The sequence below is a fragment of the Sinocyclocheilus rhinocerous genome, unplaced genomic scaffold, assembly GCF_001515625.1.
Source record: "Sinocyclocheilus rhinocerous isolate Xijiao unplaced genomic scaffold, SAMN03320098_v1.1 scaffold1409, whole genome shotgun sequence".
Taxonomy (NCBI): Eukaryota; Metazoa; Chordata; class Actinopteri; order Cypriniformes; family Cyprinidae; genus Sinocyclocheilus; species Sinocyclocheilus rhinocerous.
Genome location: NW_015650351.1, coordinates 104,763 through 114,191, shown reverse-complemented (window position 1 = coordinate 114,191; position 9,429 = coordinate 104,763). Strand labels below are relative to the sequence as shown.

The following is a 9,429-nucleotide window of genomic DNA, read 5'->3' as shown; positions in this document are numbered from 1 at the left end:
ATATATATATATATATATATATGTGTGTGTGTGCGTGTGTGTGTAAACAGTGAGTAGTTATATTTCTAAATATTTAATTGTAAATATATAATATGTAATATACACTATATGGACAAAGGTATTTGGACATACAACTTAATTACTGAATTCAGGTGTTTCAATCAGACCTACAGCCCAGATGTATACAATTAAGTAGAGTTAAGTAAATTAACATATACAAACATTTTTGAAAGAATGGGATAATAGGTTGAATGAACGTCCCCTGATCAAACCAGGAAAATAGGTCTCTTCGCATCTGCTTGTTGGAGAAAGTGTTAACAGCTGTATGAACTGATGCTGATATCTGTGGACTTTTATGGTAATCAGCTAACCTAGCTAGTTATTTTATTGTTGGCATTTTATTCCAATTTAAAGGTGCAGTAGGAGATCTTGGAAAATGTTAACTTTAGCCTGATAGCACTGAAAGCGAATGTTCCACCCTCCCTGCAATCGCCGTCCAAAGCCACGCCCCCTGAAGTCATATACGCACACAGACCACACGACCAGAGACAACATTACTACAATATATCAGAGAAAACTTTATAATACAGTTAGTAAAAGTACTACAATACCAGGAAGGAAGGTCAGGTTGTTGATGTTTGCCTGCCATTCTCGCTCTGTCTGCACAGCGTACGTGAACACGCTGATGACATATCCTGTCTGCGCGAACAGGGTGCACAGAGTTATGCAAATACATTATGTTGACAGACAGGTAGGAAAGCCAATTACTCGGAACGAGCGTTTTGATTGGACGAACATTTCTTGGTCCTACGCCTTCCACAGAATATATAAATACAGATAAAGACATGTAGACCACTTAACTTAATGATTGCTATCAGGATGTGAAGAGACTTTCAACCAGCATAACAAAACATTTTTCTGAAGACAATCACCTATTGCACCTTTAATATCAGAATGTTAGTGAGAAACTGGAAACAATGCAACCTGTTTTAAAGAATATGGAAGTTTGTTCCACATAACTCCTATGGGTTGCTCTGAAGAGCTCTGTGAATTCATGCGTGATACTGTGATAGGATGCTTTGTCCTGCTTGATATTCCACTGTCAACTGTAAGTGGTGTTATTGGAAAGAGGAAGCTTTTAGGAACAGGTGCAACTCGGCCACAAAGCTGAAGACCACGTAAAATCACAGAGTGGATTCTCCAACATAAGGGTCTACTGATTCTATTGCTGAAGAGTTCCAAACTTCCACTGGCATCAATGACAGCACAAAAACTGTGCAGCCGGAGCTTCATGAAATGGGTTTCCAATGGTTGAGCAGCTGTATGCAAGCTTCACATCACCAAGAACAATGCCAAGTATCGGATGGAGTGGGGTAAAGCACACAACCACTGGACTCTGGAGCAGCAGAAACCTGTTCTCTGGAGTGTTGAATCATGTGTCTCTTTTTAGCAATCTGATGGGCGAGTCTGTTTTTGGTGAATGCCAGGAGAATGTTACCTCTTGACTGCATTGTGTCAGCTGTAAAGTTTGGGGATAAAGGGATAAAGGTATGGTGCTGCTTTTCAGGATTTGGTCTAACACCCTTCCTTCCAGTGAAGATAAATTTTCACAATTTGGACAATGCTATGCTTCCAACAAAACAGACTGAGTCTGAACAAGGCCTTATTTCAGTGTCATTTAATTTGCATGTATAGTATAGCATTTCACAGGGTGTGATGATATTTCCCAGATATGAATGCAAAACTAAGGTATAGGTGATCCAACAAGTCATCAATCAGCACTCTGATCTGCAGCATCTAAAACATACTGCATTCAGTCCAATATTCAACCGGTTTAGCCCAAGCAGTCTGAGTGACTGAGACTGTCGGTGGACAAAGAAAACACTGAAGAACAACTGAAAACAAATCTGTGAGGTAGCGTATCAATTTTAAATGTTTAAATGTGTTTTTAACATTCACACTGTCCTAATAAACCTTTCCTTCCACCTTCTCATTGATTTGATTGAACTTCCAGACATCTAGGTGTGATCATGTCAGAGGCGACAAATATTTCAACATGCCATGTGTCCATTTTTGCAAAGAACTCCAGCGAATGCAACAATTTACCTTATTATTTCATCACCTTTTGTTGGCATTTTATTCCAATTTAAAGGTGCAGTAGGAGATCTTGGAAAATGTTAACTTTAGCCTGATAGCACTGAAAGCGAATGTTCCACCCTCCCTGCAATCGCCGTCCAAAGCCACGCCCCCTGAAGTCATATACGCACACAGACCACACGACCAGAGACAACATTACTACAATATATCAGAGAAAACTTTATAATACAGTTAGTAAAAGTACTACAATACCAGGAAGGAAGGTCAGGTTGTTGATGTTTGCCTGCCATTCTCGCTCTGTCTGCACAGCGTACGTGAACACGCTGATGACATATCCTGTCTGCGCGAACAGGGTGCACAGAGTTATGCAAATACATTATGTTGACAGACAGGTAGGAAAGCCAATTACTCGGAACGAGCGTTTTGATTGGACGAACATTTCTTGGTCCTACGCCTTCCACAGAATATATAAATACAGATAAAGACATGTAGACCACTTAACTTAATGATTGCTATCAGGATGTGAAGAGACTTTCAACCAGCATAACAAAACATTTTTCTGAAGACAATCACCTATTGCACCTTTAATATCAGAATGTTAGTGAGAAACTGGAAACAATGCAACCTGTTTTAAAGAATATGGAAGTTTGTTCCACATAACTCCTATGGGTTGCTCTGAAGAGCTCTGTGAATTCATGCGTGATACTGTGATAGGATGCTTTGTCCTGCTTGATATTCCACTGTCAACTGTAAGTGGTGTTATTGGAAAGAGGAAGCTTTTAGGAACAGGTGCAACTCGGCCACAAAGCTGAAGACCACGTAAAATCACAGAGTGGATTCTCCAACATAAGGGTCTACTGATTCTATTGCTGAAGAGTTCCAAACTTCCACTGGCATCAATGACAGCACAAAAACTGTGCAGCCGGAGCTTCATGAAATGGGTTTCCAATGGTTGAGCAGCTGTATGCAAGCTTCACATCACCAAGAACAATGCCAAGTATCGGATGGAGTGGGGTAAAGCACACAACCACTGGACTCTGGAGCAGCAGAAACCTGTTCTCTGGAGTGTTGAATCATGTGTCTCTTTTTAGCAATCTGATGGGCGAGTCTGTTTTTGGTGAATGCCAGGAGAATGTTACCTCTTGACTGCATTGTGTCAGCTGTAAAGTTTGGGGATAAAGGGATAAAGGTATGGTGCTGCTTTTCAGGATTTGGTCTAACACCCTTCCTTCCAGTGAAGATAAATTTTCACAATTTGGACAATGCTATGCTTCCAACAAAACAGACTGAGTCTGAACAAGGCCTTATTTCAGTGTCATTTAATTTGCATGTATAGTATAGCATTTCACAGGGTGTGATGATATTTCCCAGATATGAATGCAAAACTAAGGTATAGGTGATCCAACAAGTCATCAATCAGCACTCTGATCTGCAGCATCTAAAACATACTGCATTCAGTCCAATATTCAACCGGTTTAGCCCAAGCAGTCTGAGTGACTGAGACTGTCGGTGGACAAAGAAAACACTGAAGAACAACTGAAAACAAATCTGTGAGGTAGCGTATCAATTTTAAATGTTTAAATGTGTTTTTAACATTCACACTGTCCTAATAAACCTTTCCTTCCACCTTCTCATTGATTTGATTGAACTTCCAGACATCTAGGTGTGATCATGTCAGAGGCGACAAATATTTCAACATGCCATGTGTCCATTTTTGCAAAGAACTCCAGCGAATGCAACAATTTACCTTATTATTTCATCACCTTCACATTCGCCACCAACCTGATTCTTGGTTTCCCAGCAAACTGTTATATCCTGTGGATGATCATGAAAGAAATGATCCGAGGACAGTCCCTCGAAGTCTTCGTCTTCAACACTTCACTCACTGAGGTCATCTTCAACTTCTCCTTCCCCTTTGTAATCAAACAATACTTCTATAATTGCTCTAATTGTATGTATGTAACAATTATTCTTGGACTAGTGGTATTGCTCGGTCGTCCTCTGTTTCAAACCTGCATCTGTGTGGAGAGATACTTAGGGGTTCTTCATCCTGTGACCTTCCTGAAGCTCAAACCCATGAAATACAGGATCACAATAACCGTCATCGGATGGATTTTTATCATCTGTTCATGCATTTTAGTTACATTGGAAGTCATTGACATGCACAACTTAATTTTAGCAGAATACATCGCTTTTCTCATCTTAAAAGTGTTTAGCTGCTTGATGGTCCTGAAGGCTCTGAGGCGTCCTGGACCAGGTGACGACGTTAAGAAGAGAGATGGCATGAACCGGGATAAAGTCAAGGCTTTCCGGACCATTCAGATTGCGCTGGTGTCTTCAGTGTTGATGTACGGTCCTGTCGCTATCTCTCTCGTGCTCTATCATATTTTAGATTATAACATGTTTCTAATGTCCTGGTCTGTTTGCATGTGTTTAGGGATCATGTTAGGGTTTGTGCTGCCTTTCCTCTATCTCAAAAGAATTAAAAAAGTTCGCCTTTGTTTTGGCATTTAAGAGTTTTAATCAAGCTTATTGTGTGGCTGAAACAAAAATGTGAAACTTTTACACTTGGTTCACTGCATGTCATATCAACCATTTCAGAAACTATTTGTTAGTATTTTTTTTTCTGGAGAAAGACAAACATAAATAATAATAAATGGCAAAATTTTAAATGCCATTGATGATTACGGAGTAATCCACTATTTTGGAGTCAAATTACAGGAGGTGGAAAATAACTTTAGAAAGATGGCAGCCTCATTATTTTATTTTTACACAGAGATATATCTATATTAGTAAAAACCAGTTGACTAGCAATCTTTGTTGAATTATACGCCAATGATGACAGTTCAAAAATGGGAAAAAGCACAAAGATATGGGGATCTGAATATGGCTCAAAGTTTGCATACATGTAACTCAAGCAATTCTATTTTCAATATTTTCAAAATTTTAATTATTAACAAACTTTTAGTATCTTGATTTTTAAGGCCCTCTATGGTTCAGTCCTAGAGATATGGGGATTTCAGTATGCAAATAGTTTAATTTTACCCATTTTCAATGGTCAAAAACCAAATATTGGTCACTTTGCATACAACTGATACTTAGTGTATGTAAAGAGCAATGTCTGAAGAACAAATAATGTTAAAACAATTTTGTTTCCCTGTATCAAAACTATTTCATACAACTTGCCTGTCTGAATCCAAAAAGCGCATTGAAATGGTCAAGTTGAAGCACATTAACTTGCTCTCAACAGTCTATTCATAAGATTCTAAATTTGAATCTGTTTCAGGATTATTTGGAAGAAGAGATTTTGTACACTTTAACTTTAATCTTTTGTGGCTTCCAGAGTTCAAATATGCAGTATCGTAACTGTTTTAATACTTCTTGAGTTACAGGCACACAAACTTTGGGGAAAAAAGCAAAACATTCATTTTCTCATTTTTGAACTGTCACCATTGGCATATATTGCAATAAGGACTGCTCAGGTCAATAAATTTTACTATTTTACTAACTGACCTACTAATCTCTGTATGACAATTAAGTAGTGAATGCTGCCAATCTTTCTAAAGTCAAATAACAACAGTGTGAAATAGTTTTATTCTTGGAGTTTACAGCAGCTCACGATTTGGAAAGGGTCTGAAAAGTTCTCACACCAACTTTAGGATCTTCTACTCAAACTGTACAGTGCCAACTAGTGCTGAAATGTGCAAATGCATGATTTTACTTTGGCCTAGAAACATTGTTCTTCCTATTCTGATTTCATTGTTCATGTGAGTTCACCATACTTTTTCCATTTCAGCCGAATAGATTGTCTGCCATTTCCACCCACTTGAAGTCACGTTATATTTTAGGAACCCTTTGTCCTATTGACATAAAAGAGGTTTTAACATTTAGTTGAAACAAAAATTTACCTATTTTCTACAAATCCTCACTAAATGTCTGTTATTGGCCATGTAATTGCGGTTTGCAGGTATATTTCATAGTTTTGCTCTGAGAAACTAAATGAAAATAAACATTTTAAAATAGTTGTGCGTGTTTTGAGATTTTTGGTATCACAGAACAAAGAAACACGGATGTTGCCTTACATATAATGTATATAATGTACTAGGGCTGCGCGGTATTGAAGAAAAATGTGATATGCAAAAACTTGATAAATAATATCAATATTTGATATGCAATACAAAGTTTCAAAAATCTATTTAAATTATATTAAAGTATATTTAAAAAACAAAAATTATGTAACAAACATATATGTTACATATTATTTCAGGGAAAAGAAAGAATCACCACAACTTCTGAAAGTGAACAGCCATGCTTTACTGTTGCTTAAAACAAATCTGACGTTTTATACATTAATATGACTAATAATAGTAAATATGATTATTGTTATTGCTAAATATAAATATTACACAAAATATGAAATATTACTATTGTGATAACACTTTCATTATTAAAATTAATACAAATAAAACTAAATAGATTAAGAATAAATATAACCATATAATAATTTGAAAATAATAATTTAATTTTACAATGGAGAAAAACATTGATTTATCATATGTTGACTAGGGATGCTCCGATCGATCGGCCGGAGATCGGTATCGGCCGATAATCACATTTTATGACTCGATCGGTACTCACTAACTTGGCCGATCTCACAAACCGATCGCAATTTGATGACGTCAACGTCATAGTAGTCACAATAGTCTTCTGTGAGTTATCACAGTGTGGAGGACGGAACAAAACCTTGTCGGAGCCGTAAGGGGTAACGGTAACATAATATGCTGATCGTGGGCTGCTTTTAAATGAATATTTATTTATAAAACAAAATCATTTGGCCATATTAGCCTACATTTTAAATGTAAAGTCGGCAACACCAAAGCTCCAAAAGTATCAAAAATGTATTTTTTAAAAAGACTGTCGCATAGCATATGTGACGTTTCGAGCACGCAGGCTCTTCATCAGACAAATGAACAACACTGATATCCCAATCTTTATAGGCCTACCTCCAGGTGATCAAAGGTCACATGACCGTACAATATTATCGTGATAATAATAATACCAAAACAATAACATATCAACCAAGGAGAAAAACATAGAAACCAAAAATAAGAAAATAAAAATAAATCAAAAACATATATAAAGCTATGCAAAATACACAAATGTAATTCTCAAAATATTGTTTAATGACATTAATTGATGCCTGCCTGGGTCATTGGACTCCGGAGCCTCTACGTCTGATATAACCTCTGAGTTACGGGACAGTGACTGTGGTACATCTAGAGAGGACTGTAATTCTAGTGAACAACATCGGACTGGTTTTAGAGGTAAATCCACCTTTGTTCCCTTTAAAAACAGAAATGCTTCTTTGGACACTTATTGTAGGCTTGTAGAAAGTGATGTTGTATCTATATTAAAATCTAAAAGACAATATAAACTTGCACATAATTTGACGGAGACACAATTGTCTGAATTGGAATCACTTAAAAAAGATTCGTCTATAGTTATTCAAAGTGCTGACAAAGGTGGAGCAGTGGTTATTTTAGATCGACAAAACTATGAATTTGAAATTCAGAGACAACTTTCTAATTCAGTTTTTTACAAAAAATTGAGTATGAATCCTTTGGCTCATTACAAAACATCTGTACACAATACTTTAAAACTGTTTGTGGATTCAGGTTTGTTGACAAAAAATGAATATGAATACATGTGTGTTGAGCATCCGATCACACCAGTACTATACACGCTGCCTAAAATTCACAAACCTTATAAGGATATCCCTTCTGGGAGACCCATAGTGGCAGCAATTGGGTCACTTACAGAAAAAATTTCGGCTTTCGTTGATTTTCATTTACAACCTTTAGTCACGTCTTTACCTTCTTATATTAGAGATACGATGGATTTTATCGAACTCATGAATAATGTGACATTACCTGATTATCCGGTCCTTCTAGTCACCATGGATGACCCCTAATCTTCGAAATCTTTTGGTTAGAGCGGATTTGAAACCTGCTCCTCATTTTTTGAACAAAATACCATATGGGAATTACAGATGCGGTAACTGTCAACAGTGTAATTTCACATATAAGACGTCGACCTTTGCACATCCGTACACGGCGAAAATTTTTACAATTCGAGGCACTATCTCATGTAAGACGGCTAATGTACGAAACGTCACATATGCTATGCGACAGTCTTTTTAAAAAATACATTTTTGATACTTTTGGAGCTTTGGTGTTGACGACTTTACATTAAAAATATTTCTACTTGTTTCTTTAAAAAAAATGTAGTTAATATTTGCATCATTTATGATTTATTTTATCCACCCGCGACTAGTGGTTAAACGGATCGTAGTTGATCCGTGATCCGTACGGACCAAGCCCCACGGTTCAGCACGCATATGATCCGCGGATTAATTGCAAAATTTAACCATAATATAGTATAAGTTTATCAATTGTTCGTATTTACACAAGCAAGCGAATTTTAAACAATTCCAGAGAAAAAAGGCGACAGGGAAGGAACTCGATTCATTACTCGCGCGCTCTTCTCTACGCGCACAGCCTTTACACTTGTTATGTTACACATGAAGCGTGCACACGCGTTTCAGACGGCGTGCGAACACCGAACTGAATCCTCTTCTGAATCCTCTGAACATACACATAAAATTATGACAAAATACACATCTTGACAATCATTCAGGCAAACACAATCAGTTATGTCTCAAGTGAATGAAAACTGCTGAGAAAGAAATCGGATGTGATATGTACCATTATATCGGATCCGTGCATCAGGTCTTAAAGGGACAGCGGCCTATAAATACTGCTGCTGTCATTAATGATCATCAAACAACAAAACAGCTGTGATAAAAATCTATATTTAATTTATACAGTGAACACTATGCAGTGTTATTTTCCATAATTATTACATTTCTGTATTTGAATACTACCAACCTTATTTTATTTGTAACATATTCTGTTGTATTTATCTATGCTTGTAATTTGTGTATTTGTTAATCTAGTAGTATTTGTTGTGGTATCAAAGAAGTACTTCGCTTTAAGTAATAAATGAAAAGCAAGTTAAATTGAAATATTTTTCTTTTCTTGCTGATCCGAAAAATGATCCGATCCGTGGGCCAAAAACCGTAATGTGATCCGAACCGTGAGATTTGTGATCCGTTGAACCACTAATGAATGCATTACCTCGCTCAAACTCTCGCTGATGTTAGGGATGATTTAATGCTCATAGACACTGTCTTATGGAGCTCTCCTTCCTCAGAAGGGCCGGAGGGAGGGATAGTTGGATGTAAGGAATGGGGGATGGGATGAAAAGAGAGAG

General features: G+C 37.0%; 1 protein-coding gene across 2 annotated transcripts in view; it reads right to left on the bottom strand.

Moving 5' to 3' along the window:
• LOC107711794 (disks large-associated protein 4-like) overlaps positions 1 to 9,429 on the bottom strand; it is a 139,589-nt gene that overhangs the window by 51,983 nt on the left and 78,177 nt on the right. The gene's annotated exons all lie outside the window — the stretch shown is intronic.